Consider the following 22,467-nt stretch of genomic DNA (forward strand, 5'->3'; position numbering starts at 1 on the left):
TAGTGTCTTTGGGGCCTCAGCTTCTTTCTGGATACATTATCGATGGCTGAATGAGTGACTGAAGACACGTGTATGACACATTTTCAGGAATGCAGGATAAAAAAGGCAAGTCCAAAGAACCTTTGCCTATAGTCGTCTCCAGCTGGTGAAATGCCCTTTGAAGGGATTTGAAAGTTGTGCTGGTGCTGCTTTGGGTGACCCTAGCACTCAACATAGGACCTGGCATCCTGTGGCCTTACAGATCAGGTAACGTTTTTGTTGTCTCTGAGGAATGCTGGATGCCAAATGGCAGGTTTACAGTTTTTGTCACTGTGTTTGTGACTGGCATGGCTGTTGGTGATCTGAAACTCAGTTAATTGAGAATTGTCCTGCGATAAGGTGATATTATGAAAGAATGGGAAATAACATCACTTAAAAAATACAATTACCTTTTAATATTGTTTTGTCATAAATAGAGTTGTGTCATAGGTGTGCTAAGGTACAGCTAATTCTCTTGTCATAAATGAACTACAAACATGTAGAGCAAAGTGTCTTCATAAAGAAATACACACTTGCACATTTATGAACAATTTTTGCATCAGGGTGCTCTGAGAACAATAATGATGACAAAATAAATAGGCTGGTTTCACAGCAAGGGGATTGATTTAGATCAAAGTCATTTAAATTGCCAATTTTAATCATGATTTTAATTATGAAATTGGAAACCTTGATTTAAATAATTGATTTTCATCTTGTTTTGCGTTTGTGCTTCCTAAGTATTTTTCTAAAGAAAGGTTGATTCTCATTGGCTGGTGTAATTCAGTATTTTTTTTTGCTAACCACGAGGATTATGTACACACTATGTCTGTATATATTAAAGTGTTTTAACATATATTTACACAAATTCTAAATTTATACACTTTATTCATGTTAGAAAAATAATTAATGTGTATTTTCTGAAATTCTAAAGTATGTTTTTTTTTTCCTCAAGCATTGCTTCAGATGGTATCTGGATGATAATTAGACTTTCATTGAAAACACATAAAATCTGGAAGAAGAGAGGGTGTTAGTTAAAACATGCTGGGTAGATAAAAAGTAGTTTTGTTAGAATGCATTTGTTTTAAAAAGCAAGGTCTAGATTGGCCTTGGACTTCAGACTGGCAGCTATGATCAGTTATTTTAGTAAGGTATTAGTTGTCTGAATCTCCCAACCAGGTAGGGCTATGTCTCTAAAACCTTCACAGACCTCTTCCACAGGACTGTGTGGTGAAGCTGAGATCTGGACCAGGAGCAAGAAGAGGAGGCCACCCAAGACATGAGCTCCTGTATGGTCAGTTGCAGCCTCTCCATCCAAGCTGGTGTCAGTGGAGAGTGTGGGAAAGGGAGAAGTCACCAACCATCCTCAGCCTCCTAGGATAAGTACAAGGTGTCCTCCTTCACAGCTTGCTGGAGGCAGCTTGTAACAGTGGTTTTGAGCAAAGTGCGTGATTTCTACCCCTAAACCATCATGGAGTTTAGTGCCAATGTGCTTCTGCAGAGTGTGTCCTAACTTGATTGTTGTATTGCGTTGATGGTCTGTGGTTGTAGAGCTGAACTGTCACTGTGACTTCCAAGATTTTAGAAGCAGATTTAAGTGGCTCATACTGCATTTTAGCCTAATGGAGCAGGAAAAATGGACCCTTTTGCTTGTAATCCCTGTTGTTTGTTTTGTGTGTCCTGGCATTACCACGATGGTCTCCTGGAAGACCTGGTCGTTTGAGATGGTTCTTGATTTACTGTACCGCTAAGTATAATTTATTTCATTTTTGACAATGAAGAAGGCTTTTATACTTATTAATCTGCAAAAAAATGTAGCAAAGCTTTATGATACTTTCTTTTTTAGGTTTAAATGTATTTTCAGGGTCTTGAACAGTCTTTTGGGTATGGAGTAGTGAGGAAGATATCCCAGTTAGCAAAGGAAGAGATATACCTTGAACATCTTGGTTGTCCAGTTGATTAAATTGATAACTTTATTTCTTTTTTAACCTTTCATCCTGGTGACAAAAAGTTACTTGTGAGTGTTTTTCACTACTTGAGTGTTCCTTTAGGTACTGAAGCTACTGTGGCTGTAGGGAGTTTTGAATAAAAAAATTTGGAAGGTCTGTATGATCCTCAGTGTTACACGTACATCTCTATATGTGACAAAACTGAACACAGAAAAGGTGCCCTAAATATACTCCAAAGCATTTTAAGATGTATACAAAATACATGGTTTGACTTATAAAAGGACAAGCTTAAATAACAATTGTTTGAAACTTTCCCTATAATGATCTGTCTAAAAATCTCTTGGTCCTCTTTTTCTACTTCGGCAAAGGTAGTTTTAAGTATGAAGAAGGTAATATTGTCAAAACATTTTTGTTTGGTTTTGGTTTTTTTTTTTTGTTTTGTTTTTTTCTTGTTTGTTTTTGGGTTTGTTGTTTTTTTTTTTTTTTTTAGTAAAAGACTATCACTCTACCTCTTAATTTCTGCTTGAGTAAGTTGGATTTTTTTATTACTATTATTTTTTTTATTAACAAAATAATAGGTGACAGTCAGACCCAGGAAAAGTAACAAAGTACTAATTAAGTCCAGTCTAATCTCAGTCTTATCTGGCCATCTATGCTCATAATTACTCTGCTAGGTTTTAAAGGCAATAATCATTTAGTAAAGCCAATTGGCAAATTGAGAAAAAGGAACTGTTAATTCAGCCCTTGCAGAACAAGTTACTAATTTCACATATTTCTGCTACCATTGTGTTAGCATCACTGTGGTCCCAAGTGTCTATTAATGCTTTATCTCTCTAAAGGCAGGGACAAGTCATGCCTGACCCTTTAATCTCAAATATATAGTAGTATTCTACAAGTTCTGTACTGTGAGGGTGCTGAGGCACTGGAACAGGTTGCCCAAGGGAGTTGTGAATGCTCCATCCCTGGCAGTGTTCAAGGCCAAGTTGGACGAGGCCTTGGGTGACATGGTTTAGTGGGAGGTGTCCCTGTCCATGGCAGGGGGGTTGGAACTTGATGATCTTAATGTCGTTTCCAACCCTAACTATTCTATGATTCTATGTGAATGTTGAAAGAGACACACAGAAAACAACCCAAGAAAACAAGATGAAAACTCACTTTATATAGTGGTGAAAATTATGTTAATGAGACTGTCTTGATGCACCATAGCCATGACTGAGACAAATTTGAGCATAGTAATTCTGTAGTTTGGATGTTCAGTGGACTTAATACCAAATTGGTTAATTTTAAAAGATTTCTTAATTTATGTGTGTAGGTGGTTTTAAAAAAAGACATTGCATTATTGTATCCATTGTGCTTTGCAAAACTGGAAAATTACCTCCCTTCCTCCAGCAAAATCTGTTATTTTTATGCTTAAAAGGAATAAACATAGTCTCCTCTACTTCAAAACATCCCTTTCCTCTGATTCTCAAATAGCTACTTTTAGAGAATTTCTGGCCTTTTTGCTCAAGATCTTGATTTATCTCCAGCCCTGCATATCTTTGAGCAACACCTCAGAGCTCTCACACGAAGTGTTTTTTCCTCTCACTCTCTTTAATTCAAAGTTGGCCCCAAATATTAGTCCATGACAAACTAAAGTGCCCGATGTTTGTGAGCTATAAGAATAGGATTTTGTAAGATCTTCTGTACAGGTGGAATATAAATTCCTTTAATACATACACTAATAGAAGATAGGAAATATTTAAAATTCTCAGAGTGCCCTGCTTGTGGGGTAAATTCTGATTAACAACTGATAAACAGTATTGTAAGTTTTCCTGCCATATGTAATAATGTAAAAGATGAAAGCGGATATAAGTTGCTTTCAGCCTAGTCTATTTTACTGAATGTCATGTCAGGGATTAGATTTAATTTTATCCTTTTTGAAAAGAATTTTTTTAATAAAGTATCAGATTACAGGATAAATTAGTTTATTATTTTATAGCAATACATGTTAAATTGGATAATGTGTTACCTCTGACAGTATCACAGAAATTACTTATTGTGATAAAATGTTGCTTGTCATAACTCAGTGGAATATAAGTATGTCCTAAAAACTGTATTCACAAAATAAAGGGGTTTGAGCTATTTGAATTGCTTATCATGGAAAGTAAACAAAACTAAGCTGCGCCTAATTAAGCTGGAAAAGAGACTACTTGTGGTTATGTTCTAGGAGTCTTGTTGTATAAGTGAAGCGATGCAAATTTCTCAAATACTCATTAACCAAACCTGAACTTTATGCATTTGATAGCAAAGGCAATGTCAGAGAGACAGGATAAAGCTCACAAGTCAATGAACTTACGTATCCTAGCCCTGCCATCTTATGCTGGCTTGAAGCTGGATTTGAGCTGACAGAAGCTTTTCAAAATGGCATAATATTTGAATAAAATTCCTAATTTTTTGCTCCTGGGTGGAGTGGCTTTGCCTGAAGAAGGCTGTGAAGGCTCAAGAAGGAGTGATCCCTGCCTCAGATCTACTTTGTCATTCCTGCAAAGCTAAAGCCCTTTTTTGCTTTATTTATTTGTTCTATTCTGCACTTTAGCTGAGGCACCATGAGACCCAGAAATTACTCAAATAGCAGCAGCAGAGATGAGAAAATGAAGATTGGCTCACGTGTTAATCAGCCAGCTTCATCTTATCATCCACAGTGCCCCCTAAGACTGTAAAAATACACTTTGGTGTTTCTGGTTGATTTTTAATCTTTCATACTTTTCTGATGAGAACATCTGAAGTGATGTTTTATAAAATTTGATGCAAAGTGCACTGAACCCAGGTGGAAAAGGCACCAGTGATTTACAACTGCTTTGGAATATGCCCTTAGTGGGGAGGTAAAGTAACTTTTCTACTTGGGTATTCCCCTTCTGAAATAACTCTCTTCCATTTCTGAACTTGACTGCTTTGTTCCATAGGCCTTGTTTATACATGCACATCTTGATTTTAAAGGTTTGTTTGTTTGTTTTATTTTGTCTTTGTCAGTTAAAGCAGAGATAATTCTCTTCAGAAGTGATTGAAAAACTGAGGAATAGTTTAACAAGAGTCTCCTGGAGGACTTGCAGGATGTAATATAAGCTGAATGACAGTTCCAGCTAGGGCTGTCTGAGTAAGTATGAAAAAGGGTAATGTAAATTATAAAGCTGGAATTGCAGAAGTGTTCAGAAAGAGAAATCCTGATTTTTTTTATTATTATTATTATTTTTAATAGAACCGATTGCATATTTTAAGGTGCTTGTACCTGTGCCATATAGCTGCAGGTTACAATCCCATGACTCCAAGAATCCTACTCATTACCTTTTAAAATCAAATGCAATGAAGCATTATAGCAATCTGCAATAATATCCACTTCCTGCCAGCTAATCAGTTCTGTGCACCCATGCACAGAGTTAACGTGCATGGCGACCACAATCATAGGCAGCAGTGCCCAGACAAGCATGCAGGCTGGAGAGATCCTACAGCATCAGCTGCTGGCTGTGACTGGCCACTGTTGTTTCTCCTCCCCATGAGTGAAGGTGTTGTGTGGGCTTGGGATGCCCATACGCTGTGTGAGCAGAGAGCCAGGTGCTTACTGGGAAGCACTGAATTCACTGAGCTGGTGGTTTGCTTCTGTGAAGGTCTGGACAGGCTTCACAATGAGCACTTCATGATTGAGGGGGGATTGAAGAAAGTTGTGTTTGAGCCCTTTGTAATGCAGGAAGTCTGGAATAAGCAGTCTTGATTGCCAAAAAGGATGGACACAGTGGGTTTCAGATGTTTGGCAATAAACCCCATTTCTCTCATTTGTTGTCTTGAGAATGTCCCTCCCAGCAGTAACCCTCCTTAAGGTGCCTAAACAGCAAACTTTGGCTGTGGAGAAAAATCAGCTACAGAAAATTAACCACATCACTAGATGCCACTCTTTTGTCCTCTGTCAGAGCTTCTGTTTCTGAAATTGTAGGTCATTTGAGAAGTTGGAGTTGTTGCAGTTGGCTGCAGTTGTGTCTAAATGCTTCTTTACCTCGTAATTTCATATAAAATTACTTCTGTGTTTCATGACTATCTGGTGTGAGCATAACACTTTTTATACAGAGATCAGCACAGGTCTGGTAAGGTTCTACTTTGTCTGCAGTTTATTCACTGTTATCTAACTGGATGTTTAGTCTCCTGATGTAAAATATCTCCTGTTTCTGGTACCTAGAAAGCAGTGTTGTCTGTGGTTACTTCAAAGGACATTTTCCTCATCAGATATGCTTAGTATTATTTTAAATAAAGAATAATTTTTAAATTTGAATGTTTAAAAATGTTAAAACATTAGAACATTTCTAATTCTTTCCTTGATGAGAAAGCAAGGAAAGAATCTCTTTTCACACTGATTTTTAATTTCAGAGTTTTTTGTGGAAATCTTTATTGAGGTTGTTTTGTACTGGGTATGTAAAAGATGTTGTCTATGTGATATTCAGAAACAAAAGACACATTTTGTAACTAAATAGGTTAAAAAAATAGTCTGGTCAGTGGTGGCTGGAAGCTGAGTAACAGCAGATTAATAATTTCTCTGCAGCCTCTGATTGTGGCTGGTTAGCTATGGGCATGATTTCTAGAAATTTCAGTTTTTCACAGCCATTTGTTCATCTGATGTGATTAAATATAATGACCTAAACTTTTCATTTGCAGTTATCTGTGGGGTTGGGGTTTTGGTGGTCATGGTTTTGTTTTGCTTTGGGTTTTTTTTGGGTTTCTTTAATGCTTTGATTTTCCTACAATTCATATTCTGAGTTAGCAGGACCTTTTTTTGCCCCAGAGTAGAACTTTCAATTTCTGTTTTTAAATGAAGATGAGATAAATAGGGTTACACTGTTTTTCATTTATTTATTTATTTTATTTATTTTTAGGTATCTATGGTAACGAAAGTGCAAACTTCATGGGCAATGTTACTGCCATAAAAATAGATCGTTTAAGAGCAAAGGAAATTTCCCAGAAGTCCTTCCAGTGCTTTTAAACTATCCTGTTCAGTACAGTATAACTTCGTAAAACAAACCACCACAAGAAATATTCGAAGTTCTTTTGATATGTGGATCCAAGTGTTTCTGATCTATGTATTAGAATATAAAATCTGCGTATTCAGCTATCACTAAAAGCTGATAAATCGCTGAAACAGCTCTCACATGCACATTGCATACATAGGTAGCTTAGTGAATGAATAACGCAGACCAGAGGTTTCTGGGGTTTTCACTAAGGAGAAACGAGGCTTTCTGTCAATAGTTATGGCCTGACTCTTCATCAACTTGGATCTTCTGTAAACATTTATATCTGTGTGAAGTAAGCTTAAGAAGAATTTAAAAATGCTCTACTGGAATTTACATGGCTCGGAAGGCTTGTAATAGGATGAGTGTCTTTACTTCAGGTCACTGATTTAAATCCCAGTTAGAAATAGCCAGAAGTCATTACAATCTGACAGCCGGTTGGTGACCTATGAAATGAACTGGTAACAGGAGCCACCAGTTGCCAACAGGATGTGACAAATTTGCTTCACACCTGTGAAGCAAATTCAGGAGCCTGCAATTAGAGAAGCAAGGGTTTTTCTTTTCCTTACATATCTTGTTCTCACTGCCCAGCTTGCGCTGAACAGTGTGCAATTGAGTTTTATCCATTAATAGGAGATTTTCTTAGAATTAGGGTCTTGGTAGCTGATCCTCTAAATCTGCAGAGACAACCAGCTGCAGCTGTTAGGTAGTCATTTGTCCTCTGCCTGGCTTTTATCTAGTAAATATTTGCCTCTTTTTATGTATATGATGATTTCTCCAGGATTTTCCTGTCATAACTGAGGAAGCAGCCCCTCTTTAACCTATCCCACACTTTATTTCACTTTGTAAAAACACACCCCTCAACCCCCCCCCCCAAAAAAAACCCTGGAAACACCAAAATAAACCAACCAACCAACCAATCAAAAAAACCCTGATTGCTATCCTTGGGAATGTATCATCGAAATTATTTACGTACTTATGGTTGGAGTTTAATATGAAGTAGCTGTTGACTGAGGGACCCCATAAATTACCCAGTGTCTGTGGAGGCAGAATCTGTAAACATAATGTGTTTATGTGTGATAAGTACAGAATTTGTAATTTGACTTTACAGTCAGAGGTTACTGTCAGATTATGAGTATCTCTGATCTGACTACAAACAGTCACATATGATAGGTATTTTCCTTTCATGATACCGCTGGCATTGTGTGAACCACCAAATTTGAAGAGAATAAGCTTATTTGAGCTTTATTAATTTTTAATTTGATATATTTTCTTGTTATTTGACATAAAACTAACGCCAGGCAGAGGTGGGGGGTGGGAGGGTTGTGCAGCAGGAAGAGTCTGTGGATAAGTTTATATGTTTGAAACTGTTGCCTTTGGAACTTGCCATGGCCTTCACTTGGGCTCTCAAAATACAGCTTCCGTGCAGCAGTCAGACACGTGCATAAAGATGATTGCATGAGAGATTGCAAGAGTGGGACTGGAGAAAGCACGCTTCTCTTTATATACTATTTGCATACTATGTTTGGGTTTGCATCTGAGTGGGCATTATCAATATTGGTGTTAGTGATATTTTTTCAGTCATGCCACTGGCAGCTATATTGGATTGCTACTTAGAAATCAGGGTTAGGGAAAATTATAAACTTTAACAGATGTTGACAAATATACACCTCGGATTTCTTGAGGGAGCACAAGCAATATCTCATTCAGACTCTCTATATATTCTGTATATTCTTCTTTCTCGTTAGATAGAGATGAATTTAATTTTTATCAGACTGATATCATTATTACATCTATTTCATTCAAGCCACAGAACTTTATCCAAGGCTGGGACTCCCCCGGATACTGGTTTTCAGTATACGGTTTTATTTTAGTAAGTGGTTAAATCAAGGATATGCTTTGAAAAATATTAAGGTAGTAATTGGTAATGGTAGGTAAAATATTTTTTGTAGAGAATGACAAAAGGAAAATAAACTGGTAAGACTGAATAACTATCCTTTTATGAATATGGATCTATTTCTGAGAGAAAGTGTTTTGTATTAGTCAAAAGCACAATTTTTTGAACTGAATGGGGCTGTAACTTTCTAGATGAGGTTTCATTTGAAAAATCTGAGAGCAGTGGCAGTGTTGAGACTGATAATCATATTGACCTAAAGGACCAAAAAGGCAATTATAGAGGTTATAGGCAAAGGAACAAAGAACAGTAATAGAGGTCAGAGGCAAATGGAAAACCAGACAGTTAGTTTATCTCATGTCTATATTTACTATGCTGTTTTTACCAGAGCTGGTATAATATTGCTGTGCTTAGGGTGACCTTGATATTTCTTGCAAAAACAAATTATATTCCATCCTCCTTCACATTGGCAGGTATACATCCACATTTTTGCCATACCTATTTCCATGCAAAAAGGGTCAAACTCGTAAGACCTAAAGATACACGAAGTCAGCACTCATATAAGCTAAAATCAAATCAGGGAGGCTGGGCTGGCTTGCTGGATCTGTGGCCAGGAGAACATATTATTGTACAGAGAAAAAAAACACTCTTGTGCTGGTGTGGGCTGAATTTGAAGGGCAGCCCTGTGGTGACCCTAGCAGCCTGGTACTCAGAGGAGGCTTTGCCTGCTTCCATGGCCTCTGACAGGATGGTGAGGTAAAGTCTGTCCTTCATCCTCTTCCATCTCTTTTGATGCTCCCTCATTCATCTGGTGTTTTCCAGCTGTCTGAACAAGAGCTGACTCATCTAGATGCTCAAGCCTCCTGTGCCCAGGTCCTTGCTGGCACCTGGGGATGCCCAGAACCAGGAGAAGAGGAGCAGCTTTTCTCTGTCTGGGTTAGATCTTTCTCCTGTCCCTTTGTTCATGCAGGGGAAGTGTGCGCTGTGGTGTAAGCTTACTTAATTTTTGACGGCTGCAAACTGCATAACCTCACCCATGCCACATGAAGCAGAAGTGCATGTTCTCAGAAGACTGCTTATTGCTGTGGAGATGAGGAAGTCCCAGATTAGATTTTGGGCTGGCCGCAAAACCTCTGTCTATTATCTGTCTGCTTATATATCCGGTCATATTATGACAGCACAAAGATACATTATTAAGCTGCAAACAGGTGTTTCATATGATATCATGGTGCACAAACCCTATTAAAACATGCCAAGACTGTAAGTAGGACTAGGATCCTTTTCCTGGCATTGTCCTATATATTCTCTCTATGAGGGAATTCAAGACAAGGATTTTAGTCTCCATGCTTCATTAATATTCAGCTGACTGCTCAAAGGGATTTATGAACCAAAGAGATCATGCTGACTACGATCCTAGTCCAGTGCCTTTGTCAGTATGGAGAGGTGGCTTCTTAAAAGAAGTGACGAACTAGAAAGGGTGGCACTTTTCAATACAAGCCAAAGAGGCAGATAATGAATTAAATATGTAGAAAAGGGACTAGAAATAACTTGAACATTCTCAAAAGGTGATAAGAATGGATATTATCAAATAATATATTCAGCATGTTAGCCTTGAACATTCAAGTCTACCATATCTTTCTAGCAATTTTGAAGGTGTATGTACATTAGGTAATCTTTATACAACAGCTCATTTTTGCAGCTATATTTAAACTTGTTATGTCTCAGGTTCAATTTTTCAGGAAGTAAGAAGTCCAAGCTAATGTTTTAAAATTCTAAGGAAGAAGAAAGTAAGGCTGAAACAAGAAGTTCCCAAGCATAGTCTTATTTTGACTATAATAATCTTGTCTTCAGATAGTATTCATAATTGTACGTAGAGTAAATGGGAACAAGAATATGGAAAAGTAATCTTTTTGCCCCATCCATTAAGAATAACATAAAATGGGCCTGTTCATTTGTTCAGCTTGTGAAGGAGCTTTCATTTTTCATAATAAAAATTTTTATTTGAGAGGAACAGCAGCTGCAATAGCAACCATCATATATGAGCATATTGCTGAAATAAAGCCTTCTTTGGATTTGTTTGGGAATTATCTATTTCTCAAGGGATCCTTGTACAAGATCTGTTAGAATAACCATAAGCTCTGGAGGAAAAAGTGATAGAAACAGTTAAAATGGAACTAAGTCTGGGTCAAGTTACTGATTTGCCAAATAAAAAGGGTGGGTTAAATAGGTGGGAGAGGTGGGGAGATATAAAGGGATGTATCAAAGAGGCTCTGGTGTACATACCTAAAAAGAAGCTGTTTTAATGGGGTCTCTGAGCTAAGATTTTCTGTGGCTTGATCAACATAGACACTTGATAGAAAACAAGACCAGAGATCGGTACCCTTTTTCTGGCTTAGGGGAAAACATAAGGAAAATGCAGGCAGATGAGAATCAATTATGAACAGTATTTTCTCTTTCTAGAGTATGGATGTTGTTTAGGTGATTCAAAAGAATGCAGTGTTGGAAAGCTGATGCTCTGATACCCTTTCGGATAAAAAAAAAGCAGGATTCAGGATTGGTTTTGGGGTTTGTTTGTTTGATTTAAAATAAACATCCTATGTATTTGCTGAGTATGCATCTCCAGACAAGAATATATCCATGCCAAAACAATTCTTTCATTTGCAGCTTTGTCTGTCTTGGTCTTTACATTTACAGGATTGGATTGACCTAATGATTTGATTCATACTTCTGCAAAAGAAAGCAGTGGTGAAATCAGCCTCTTATATAGAACAGTAAACCAGAAGGAGAAACAAGAAATTGCTAAGACAACAAATCCCAGAAGGCGCTCTGAAATACTTGCTAAAAGACCACCTTTTTGCTAATATGCTGCTCCACTGCCTGCCTTCCTATACATGGCAACATCCAGAATCTTATAAGCAAGTCAAAATGGTCAGATGCCCTTGGAAGATGAGTAGTAGTTCACTTCTCTGGGAGGTGGGGTCAAAAAACAATAAATGACATTTTGTGCAGTCTTTTCTCACAGTAAAAGTAAAGACTGTTACTGTAGATGACATAGGCTAACTTTTCTCTGACTTCCCTCCTGAAGTTTGTCATCTTCTGTGGCATCTATTAAAATAGAACTGAAACTAATACTCTCTTCTGGGGAACTCTGTGGTAGTGGTTTAGTGGATCTTGCATAGTCTGATTTTTTTTCTGACACTGCCAGGAAAAACGATCAGAAGAGCCATGTGGATCTTCAAATCCAACCTCTTGGAAACAGCAGGTAAAGGACAATTGGCTGTTTAGTCTGGAGACGTCTGCAGGCAATGTGCTTTTGGACTCCCTCGTTTCCAGTGTAACAAAACTTATGAAGGAAGTCAAAAAGCCACATGTAGGTTGTGTAATGGGAGTAAGGCATAATCAGCACCCCAGCTCCCTCCTCCAGGCTGGGCTGCCCTTTGCATTGATCTGCATAGTGGGTGCTTACAGCATCTGCACAAAATTCCAGGCTTTGGGGTGCCAGTCTTCACATGATCACTGTGGCACAACCACATGCTTCAAAATGACCATTGCCATTAGCATGGCAACCAGATGTTAAATGAGTGTCACAACTCCACAAACCCACTCAGCTGGTGAACTTTAAGCAACTGTATGTTTTCTTGGTAAATGTAATGGAACCTAAACAAGTTAATGCAAGTAATCCCTCAAAGAGATTAAAAAATCCTGTAAGTGCATTAGCTCTGCAGGAAGGTTTCCTGTCTTGTACAGCCAGTCTTGCTTTCAGGCCCCTATTTATAAAATTAGCTGTACACTAATGTGGTGGCGAGACATAAAATAAATTAAAAGAAGTAACTAGAAGCTAAAGCCAAACAAATTCTGATTTAAACTGAAGTACAGCTTTTCTTTTTATAGCGTTATAGCTGACTTAGTTCTTACGGGAAGTGGTTGACTGTGTATCACACAATGTTTTAGCAAAATGGGAAATCTTTCTGAAGCTGGACTTCAGAAGAATACAGCCAAACAGGATAAATACAGGAGAAACTGGATTACATTCTCTGCCTAGTTTGACCTTTTATATGATGATTTAATGAATTTTTTTGATCATAAAATGCCTAAATTTATGTCTAGAGTGAATATCACTAAAGCCCTTCATCAAGGAAGCTTGGGAAGCAGAATAAAAGTGATATGGAGACAGAAAGAGATCAGATATCTGAGAATGATAGAATTAAGAATGTGATTGGCCACTGGGGTAATCAAGGATTTAAAGGCTAAACACAGGTAGTTTAGGCCACTTGTACCCATTATTTGGGAGCGAGAATAAATTAGGTCACTGTCATTTGAAATGTTTAAATCTTGGTACTTATGGGTAATTTCATCACTGTTGTGGCTTTCTTCAAACCAGCTGTCATCATGTGCAGCTATCAGTAGATGCACACTCAGATCCCTCCTACAGACACAGTAAAACCTAAATACAAAGGCAAAATGAAGAATTAAAGATGAATGAACACTGCCTTAGAATCTTTATTCTTATCTTTAGTTCTCCTTGAGTTCAACCCTGTGTCAGGGTTTCCACTATTTTTTTAAAGGACAAATGTCAGGAAAATGGAGTATTGTAATCTGGGTCATGTGGTTCACCCTTTTTTTTTTTCGAATTGGCACAATGTTGGCAAGAGATTCCCCTAATTTCCATGACATTCCAGGATTTATTAAACTAAACATCATTGTGACATAAAATGCCAAATGTTTTCTGATTCCATGGATGCAAGGCATATGGGGTTAAGGATTTAATGCTTATTGGAGCTAGGTGCTGCCCAAAGACTAAAGAGTAGGCCATGATCTGTGTGTAATATTTATCTTTCCTCTTACAGAACACAGGTATTGTTAACAATACATTTTGTGTCATTAAAATTACAAATGTTACTATGTCTACTGACAGGCCTATGAGCATTGTTAGGAGATGCTTCATTCCTCACTTATGGTAAAAATATTTGAATTCCATCCATTCCAGATGTGGATTTTTTCTATATTTCTCTCTTTTCCAAAGACAATTCTCTCTTTTTTTTTTTAAGTCTTTATCTTTTCCAAATAATTTTTTTACATCCATTTTCTGTTTCATGTTACTTATCATCAATAGCTTCTTTTTTCTTGCTGCTTATGTTTTCCTTTTTTACTCTTAATACTTGCCTTTACCTGCTCAATGAACCACAAAGGGACTTTAACCAGACTTTATTGTCTTGACTGCAGATGGCCTTTTATCCATTAAATAAACTCCTCTTTAAGACACAGTAAATTTTGTTGTCCTTTTTGCCCTTTCAATTAATTTTTCTATTTTTCTCATAATTGCTCAGGTAGCTCTTCAGCTACATATCAGCTGTGACTATCTTCTGTTTGTGTATCCTGAGTGTAATCAGGTCATTGTTTTGGGACTTTATGCAAAGGATGGCTTCTGGTCCAATGGTTGGCTAGTCTTGGTCTTTTATAATGAATTAATAAGGTAGAGATGTCCCATCTGGGAAAGATCTGGCAAAAACTGTATATGTGTTAGCAGAAGAGTACATGTTGGCTGGCCATCAGTGTACATTACTAAAACAGTATGTGCAAAAAGCAGAGAAAATAAGAATGGAAGTAATGAAAGGGCTATGGTCCAGTCAACATTCATCTTCCTCCTGTGAAATTGAAGGTTTAAGAAAAAAGAAGTGAGGAGGAGAGAAAAGAAAGATGGATAAAACAACCATGGAAATAGTATAGATGGAGAGAATAGAGGTCTAGGATCAGTCAGAAATGGAGGGAAAGGAGAAACAGTCTATAGAAAATAATTTAGGAGGAAATTGTATAAGTTTTAGGATAGTTGCTCCAGAGCATGCAGTGAAGAAGGGCAGAAGAAGGTAAAAGGAGTGGTAAAGAAGAATGACTACAAGGAGGCATTTTACATTCCTGGTGTTACACTGTTACGTATTACCATTTCACTTCATGAATTTTGACTGAAAACCAACAGCAAAGTACATTGCAGCAGAACATAAGATGGCAATATTTGAGAGCAATGTACAGAGCATGTAGTGTGAAGCAGGTGAACTAAAAAGTTGATCCTGCATGGGGAGTTGCAAAATGTTTTGAGGAATAAGACTTACTTTAAGGATGATGGCATTGGGTAGCCAGGGCTGGTTTGAGTAAGCCTCAAAACTAGTGAAGATGGGCATGTAGGAAAGGAGCTGGAAGAAAGACAAGTTGGATTGCTAGCATGAAACTAGAATGAACTGAAGGGAAATAGGAAGGGACGTAGGTAAGCAGGGGTTGTAGGAGGTGGCAATAGGACACCAAAGGCTAAATGCTGTGCCCTTCCCGTCCTGTTTTTCCTTCTTCTAAAAAAACCCACATCTGGGGATCATCCTCTGGTTTCTGACTTTGACAGACTAGCCCTACCATGTTGGGTATGGGTTGCTATTAATTTCCTATTCCTGGTAACTTCTTCAAGGTTTCTTTTTTTTTATTATTTTTTTTTTTTTAAGACAAAAAATCCCATAAAAACCCAAAACAAAACCAACCCCCCCAAAAACAAGGTGCAGTTGAATATCTTTGAGGCCTGGGCAGCCTGCTCCAGCCCGGCGGCCTGACGGCTGGGGCTCAGGGGAGGGGGGTACACATACACGACTCAGAGCTGCCCCGAGCCTGTGCCAGCACAGCCACCGTGCACATACGCACACACGTGCAGACAAAGGGCGGCAGATCCACGCTTTCCCCCTTTCCCCCCGTCGGCACCCCCCCGTCACTGCTCCCGCCCTGCCGGTAGCCCCGGCCCCTCCACCCCGACGTGCGGGTCCCGCTCCAGGCAGCCGCTTCGATTCCCGCTGCCTTTCCCCTCGCGCGGGGCCGGACGCCGGGGTGCGGGACGGGCACCACAAAGTTAGGCACCGCGGGGCGGAGGTGCCGCTCCCCCGCGCCTTTGTTCTGCGCCGGGGAAGGGACCCTTGGCGGGGCCGAGCCGGGCCGGGCGCCCGACCACAGCATGAGCCGGTCCCGCGACCCCGCCGTCGCCACAGAGCCAGATAGTGGGAAGGAGGAGGAGGAGAACTGAGGCGGAAGGTGTCTCTCCAGCCTCCCTCCCTCCAAGGTGAGTCGCAGCTCTGCTCCGCGTTTCTTTTGTCTCTGTGCGAGGCCGCCGCGCACCCCCGCCCCGCCCCGCCAAACTTTCGGCGAGGACCTCGGCCCCCCGACGGCCGCCTGCGGGCCGGGGCCGGGCGAAGGTACCGGGGCAGCCGCGGTTTCCGCCCGGGGCCGCGCCGTGGCTGCCGGCAGCGCCAGGGGCGGGTGTCCCCGTGGGGACGACCGGAGGGCAGGTGAAGGGGCGCGGGGCTGCGGGCGGCCCCCACCTTCATTTCTTGTTTCTTTGGAACGGATGCTGTCGGCCTCGTCTTCACGCTGTACGCAACAGGTAGGGATGCCAGAAGCTGGTGGTGGCACGGAGCCGTGGCCAGGAGCTTTCGGGGGGCTTTTTTGTTACGGTCTCTGCAAAAGTGCGAAGGGGAGGGGGAGGAGAAGCAACAATCTTCCCAAATTCCCCTTCAGTTGTTTATTTATGTACTTCCCGTGTCCATGCAAAAAGAGTTCGTTTCGCAACTCCGGAGGTTTTCCTTTTTTTCTTTTTCGTTTTTTTTTTTTTTTCCCTTCTCTTTTAAACTTATTTTTCTTTATGTCCTGCGTTTGTCCGTCTCATTCCGGGAGATCAAACTGACCGAAACCAGATACTCAGAGCCTTCTCCTCACTGACAGTCAGGGGAATCCAAACAAAGAGGTGCATCTACCGGAAATAATGATTTGAGAGATGTTTCTCTCCCTTTCCACCCCCCATTCTCCCCCCCTCCTTGAATTAATTTTTTTCTTCTTTTTTTTTTTTTTTCCGGGAGGTTCAGTTCGAGGGAAGTTTTGCGCCACAGACGGGGACGGGGCTGAGGAGGAGGGATGGAGAAGGCGGAAAGTTGCGGGAAGGGGGGGGGGGGGGGTTGGGGGGGGTGTGCGGGACCCCGGCTGCGACCGGGAGAGGAGGGGGGGGCCGGGCCGCGGGGGACCTGCCGCCGCTGCCGGCTCTTTGTCTGCTCGGGCAACTTGAACAAAAGGAGAAACTCGGATGAACTCTCCATCTCTCCTCCTCTCCCGGGTTATCTCATTTTCGGCAACTTTATCCAAAGAGATTTACTCAACTTTCTCCGAGCTCTCCCGCCGCTTAAAAGCGAGCGGCCCCGCCAAGGCTCGTGAGGAAATCTGGTTTGAGAGTTTAAAGCAAGGCGAAGGTACGGTCGGACTTCGTGGGTTATTGTTCTTCGTCGGCTCCCTCATTGAACCCCCCCCCTCCTCCCTCCCCGCAAGCTGCCCTCTGGGCTGGGAGTGGGGGGGCTACGGGCCAGCAAGCCTTTTCTTTGTACTTCTCGGAGCACATGCAGGTATTTTGGGGAGGGTAAGGCAATCATTTCGCCCTAGCTGCGGTAATGTAGAATGGGGGGCACTGCTCAGGGGGGTCTTGCCTCCTCCTTGTACTTGCTTTGTATTTCCTTTTGGTGGTTTATTTCTTTTTTTTTTGGGGGGGGGGGAGGGGAGGAGGGAAGCGGGCTCAAAGAGCTTTCTGTGTCGGGCAGTGTTTTTGAGAGTTGGGACAGAGGAAAGCTGAAGACAGGGAAAACTTATTGGGATTGTAGGGGTACTGGGGGCCCTGGCCAAGGAGTGGGTGCTGGAGGCCTGGGAAAGGCACAGTAAGGGTGAAAGGGGTACTCTGCTGGGTGCCAGCCAGGGCCGGGAGACCGAGGACACCCCACAGAGGGTCACGCATTGCTGCTGTGGGACCATCTCAGGGGAGCAAGGTGCGCAGAAGTACGGAGGGACAATTTTAGGAAGGGAGAGACTAGAGGGAGGACTTTGTTCGTCTGAACACATTGATCATAGAAGAACGGGAGAGTGGGAAGGGTCAGTCCAGGCTTGGCCTTTCCTGCACAGCTCCGTCCTCTTCGTCCCTTTGAAAGAGCAGTAGTTGCCTTGGGTTTTGTTCCATTCTTTTTGGTATTCCCGCTTTCTAGAGTGAGCATCACAACTTCAGAAAACTTACTTAAGTGCTCTTTGTGCTTTGCTTAATTATCTTGATTAATCTAGTGTCTTATTATTACCCCTTCCATTTTTCTGTGCCACGTAACAACAGCCACTTTTCCTCCTTTTTCATCCCAGTTCACTACTTTCCTTTTCCTGTTTTATCTTCTTGTCCTAATTTGCCAACTGTCTCTCTCCAACTTTAGATCTGTTTCAGAATTTGTGAGGTCTCTACTTTTCCACTTTCTATTGTCACTCATTCTCTTTTTTTTGTGGTCCCTTTCCAGTTATTCTTCTGCCTGTATGCTTGCTTGCATTTCCCATGAAAATCTTTTTTGCCAGGATCTTTCTTTTCATGCATGTGTAAATACGCTCAGGTTTCTCCTGATGTAAAGCAAACATAGAAGCTTCTTCTTGTTCCCTCTTCTAAAATTTTTCTTCTGTGTTCTGCCCTACATGCATGTTACTCAGTTATGCAGACAGAGCTTCTAGCAAAAAATCTTGTGCATCCATCAATATGAACCTTTCTTCTTGTTCTTTATCTCTGTGCACATGCATCTTCCAATCCCTAAGAGTTTCTTCTAGTTCCTCTTTGTCATCCTTGGTGTGGAAGTTTTTTCTTTTCCCTTTCCCCCTCTCCAGCTTGGAAGACCCGATGCTGTTCTCCACATTGTTATTTCCTCCAGTGTGGAATGCTCAAACTTTTCTTTCTGTTCCTCATATTCCCCTTCCAACCTAAGCAAAAAATTTGCTGTTGGTACTTCTGAAGGAGCGGCACAGCAGGACTACCAGTATAGACAGGCACGAGTTTGATTCCTTTGGCTTGCTCCTTGCTGGGCCAAGTGTCAACAATGATGCTTGTTGCTGAAGTCCTGGCTGTAGTAGTACATCTGCTGGTGGAGATGCCTTGGGGGAATGCCGAGCCAGGGCTAAAGGGGGAAGAAAAGATCACTATATCCACCATCCTGATATGTTTCCTTCAAAAGGTTTGAAGAGTTTTATTTTTGTTACTTGGGGCTTTTTTATCAGCTTATTCTTTCATAAGTTTTGAAATACCTGCCAGGGCAGCTGAAGTCTTTATATTACCTTCCTTTCCTGTCACTTCAGTGCTTTCTGTAATGTAAGACTGTAAAATGTGTAGAGAAATACAAAAACCTTTTTCTTAAAGCATCTTCTGTTACACTTCAGCCTGTTGATGCTTTTAAAGTGAAGTGCTGTCACCAGGCTTTGAGTTTAGGATGTGCCTAAATTTGTGAAGAAATATGTATTTGAAATTATTCAGAAGAATGTAACTTTATATTTGTACATTAGTCCCTGAGCAGTGCGGCAGAGTTACTTTGCTGAACTAACACTTCTTCCTTTTATTTGAACAGGTCAAAACATGGTCGTCAGGGAAAATCGGATGGTTGGCAAAACATCAGTGTGTGATAGGTGCCATATTGCATTATTCTCCGAGTGTTGGAATACAGCTTGGGATTCTTCAGGGGTGGCTAACACAGTACAAACTGTACCATACAGCTGCTGAATGTCTTAACCATTTGGATTCATACATAACTTCTGGAAGAAGTGGAGGAGCCTCTTGCCGAAATTTGAGGATATTGCGTAAACTGCTGCTGAGACCAATTTGGATTATATTGTCATCTGACATCAAGGTTCTGCAGCTAATGAAAGGTATGCTTCTCCTCTGTTGCAAAAATGCTATGTCTCGTGCATCCAAATACTCAGCACATTGTCTTCATTTTAAACAAACTTGCTTTATAACTTTCTGTCTGTTTTGTCTTTGCCTTGCTGCTGATGCCTACCAATAGTTTTGAGTCGTGTAATCTGACAGAAATGCCTTACTAATGTTTTGGCAATGTTTATATCTTAAAAGTAGAAAAAAGAAATGAACATTTCTGTTTTCAGAGTTAACTGATATTTTCGACACAATTACTCCACTTGATCTAGGAGTGCTTAGCAGCTCTAGAAAATCAGACTAGTTAACTTTAAGAAAAAGAAGTTAAAATCAATTTAAGCAAAACATTTTCCGCAACTGGGATTTTCCAAATAACTGACTTTGTTTAAAGACATGCTGCTATTTTGAGTTGAACTCAAGAAAACAGCCTTCTATTATTTAACCTCTTTTTCTGAATAACAGCAAAACTCTAATGGATGGCTTGTAAGGAGGAGAGAGCAAATAGAAGTATTTCATTTAGAAATTCAAGGGATTCTTTTGTTTCATATTTTTTTTTAAGTTTTGATTTAAGGTTACTTGCAGAGCATGTTTGCATCCTGAATGTCCCAGTACTGTGAAAGTCTATTGAATACAGACAGTACTGAGTTTTCTTGTTATTGTATGAGATAACCAATGTACAAAAATAAAATGAAAGCTAGTGGAGAAAACAAGCTGTTAAAGAGTTATTAGTGAATAACAAATTGTTATTGAATCTAGATTGTTAATCCAATAGTGAGGAAATCATGAACCCCTTAGTGAACTATGAAAGTTATAAAGAAAAATTTAAAACTACTTAAAATCTGATCCTTTTATACCTGCTTTGTGCAGTTCTTCATAGCTGGAAATGAATGACATGAAAACAATTGGGTTTGTTGTGTATTTCAGCTCATCTGATTGGTTCTAGCCTATACCATATGTAGGGCAGACAAGTATTCATAATCTTAAGAAAAGTGCTGAGCTGGCTGGCCTACTTTAGAGCAAAATAGAAATCTGAACAAATAATCACTTGTTATCCTTTCCAGTTGTAAATGGAGATAGAAGAGGCAATACACTCCCAATTTCCTGGTTCTGACCATGATTTAATAAATACATACTCTTAATTTTCTTGATTATTGAGGGTAAGATTTTTGTTGAGTACTGATTGCAATTAATGTACATTTAGATTTCCATTCTTAATGTTCTGCATTAATACTATTTTTGAACTTTGCATGACTTAAGTTAGCAGTATGAAAGTTTTTTGAACTCTCAAAAAAGGAAAGTGTGAGGCTGTTTGTAGAAAGAGGAAAAATAAAAGGAATAATAAATGGATTGATCTGGATAAAAATATTTAGAGCTGCTGTCTAGTGTCTCCTTGGAAAAGAAGCCCAGTCATTACGTTTCTGTATTTAAAGGAAACCAAAACTGTGATCCAGTTTACTTTCTGTGCAGATTTTTTTTTTCTTGTTTAGTTTCTTCTCAGGCACTGTCATTTGCCACTCTTTTGTAAAACTAAACTGGACAGGAGAGGTACACTTCATTTACCTGAATGAAAGCCATTAATTTTAATCAACACTAAAAACTGAAGTGCAGTTTTACCTGCAGTTAATGTAAAGAGAGAGAACTCCTGATTTTGGCTCAATGTGAGAGTTCACGTAGGTTGAATTTCATCATTGCCATAGGATTCAGCGTATATTATGTGAATTATTAGATACATTCTGGTTTGTACCTGAAATATTTCAAAATATTGATAATTTGGTGACAAAACTGTTAAGATTTAAACAGGGGGAATACAATTTAGCTGTCTTCAAATTTATTTGGACTATTTCCAATTAAATGAAAAGATGTATTCTCAAATTCAGAGATAAGATCTGCAGTGAGAGAGGGAGTAAGGCCAGCTAGGAAATTATTAGTGGTTCTCAGATGGAAGGTGTGCTGTGTTGGTGGGAGGCGAGACCCTTGTGGGATTTGCACAGAGACAGAGAAAATACATGTTACAGGCTTTAGATAGAATGTCCTGTAACTTTCTCCTGGGAGCAGTCCCAGCAAAAGGAGCAGCAACAGCAGATGAGACAGGAGATGGATGAAAACTGACTGCTGTGGGGAAGAAGCAGCACATATGCCTTGGGTGGGGTGATGGGAATCACCTGTCTTAACTGGGGCAGGAACCTGCCCCACTACTTTCAGTGAGGGGCTGGTGGTGAGTTCATTGGGAGCTGCTGTTTGAAGGAAGTGTTTCAGGTATGTGGTCTCTAACACTGTAGTTCTGAAGCATGTGAAAGGGTTGCTCTTGTGGTTTGTCTCTGGGTACAATTGCTTGTTTTGCTCATGACTGTCCTGGAAGGGGATGGAATTCCTTGCAGGTGTCCTGGTTAATACGGGCTTGGCAGTGAGCTCTGAACTGTACCTCACAAGCCTACCCTGGGATGTGTGGTCATTAAGCTGCTAGCAGAACTCATACCTAACCTAAAACCACATCAAACCAAATTCAGGCAATCTAAGAAGCAGTTCCTCCTTTGAACTGTGCTGTCAGTTAAGAAGGTCTTCTAGCCAATGTACTTCGTTTCATGAGAAAGTGTCTTGTTCTATGTAACTGTGGTGAGAATAACCATGGCTATGCTCTTGGGCTAGCAGAGCATCAAGTGCAGAAGAGAATTACTAGGCTGCAAGAAGAGCTTTTACAATGTGTTGTGGATAGTTGAGTGGCAGTGTTCAAGTTGTGTGTTGTAAGGAATTAGCAGAGGAGAAAAGGGCAAATTTTGTAACTGGTGGATTTTTAGGTGGTAGATGAGAGAAGTGGTATATGTAATGACTTCCTATCAATGAAGATCTAGGAAGGTAGAA

The 22,467-nt window shown here is 40.2% G+C and overlaps 1 protein-coding gene across 8 annotated transcripts in view; it reads left to right on the forward strand.

The window, feature by feature from the left end:
• Positions 1–15,978: 15,978 nt before the first annotated feature.
• LOC134163303 (uncharacterized) overlaps positions 15,979–22,467 on the forward strand; it is a 273,936-nt gene continuing 267,447 nt past the window's right edge. For 6 of the 8 annotated variants that reach the window (XR_009964695.1, XR_009964682.1, XR_009964683.1 and 3 more), the window contains exons 1-2: positions 15,979–16,293; positions 19,307–19,604. The gene's annotated coding sequence lies outside the window, so the exon portion shown is untranslated. The remainder of the gene's footprint in view (positions 16,294–19,306; positions 19,605–22,467) is intronic. The other 2 variants (XR_009964684.1, XM_062618037.1) reach the window with 2 other exon arrangements.

Source organism: Pezoporus occidentalis, unplaced genomic scaffold (assembly GCF_034315485.1).
Source record: "Pezoporus occidentalis ecotype Australia unplaced genomic scaffold, CSIRO_AGI_Poc_V1 ctg2, whole genome shotgun sequence".
NCBI lineage: Eukaryota > Metazoa > Chordata > Aves > Psittaciformes > Psittacidae > Pezoporus > Pezoporus occidentalis.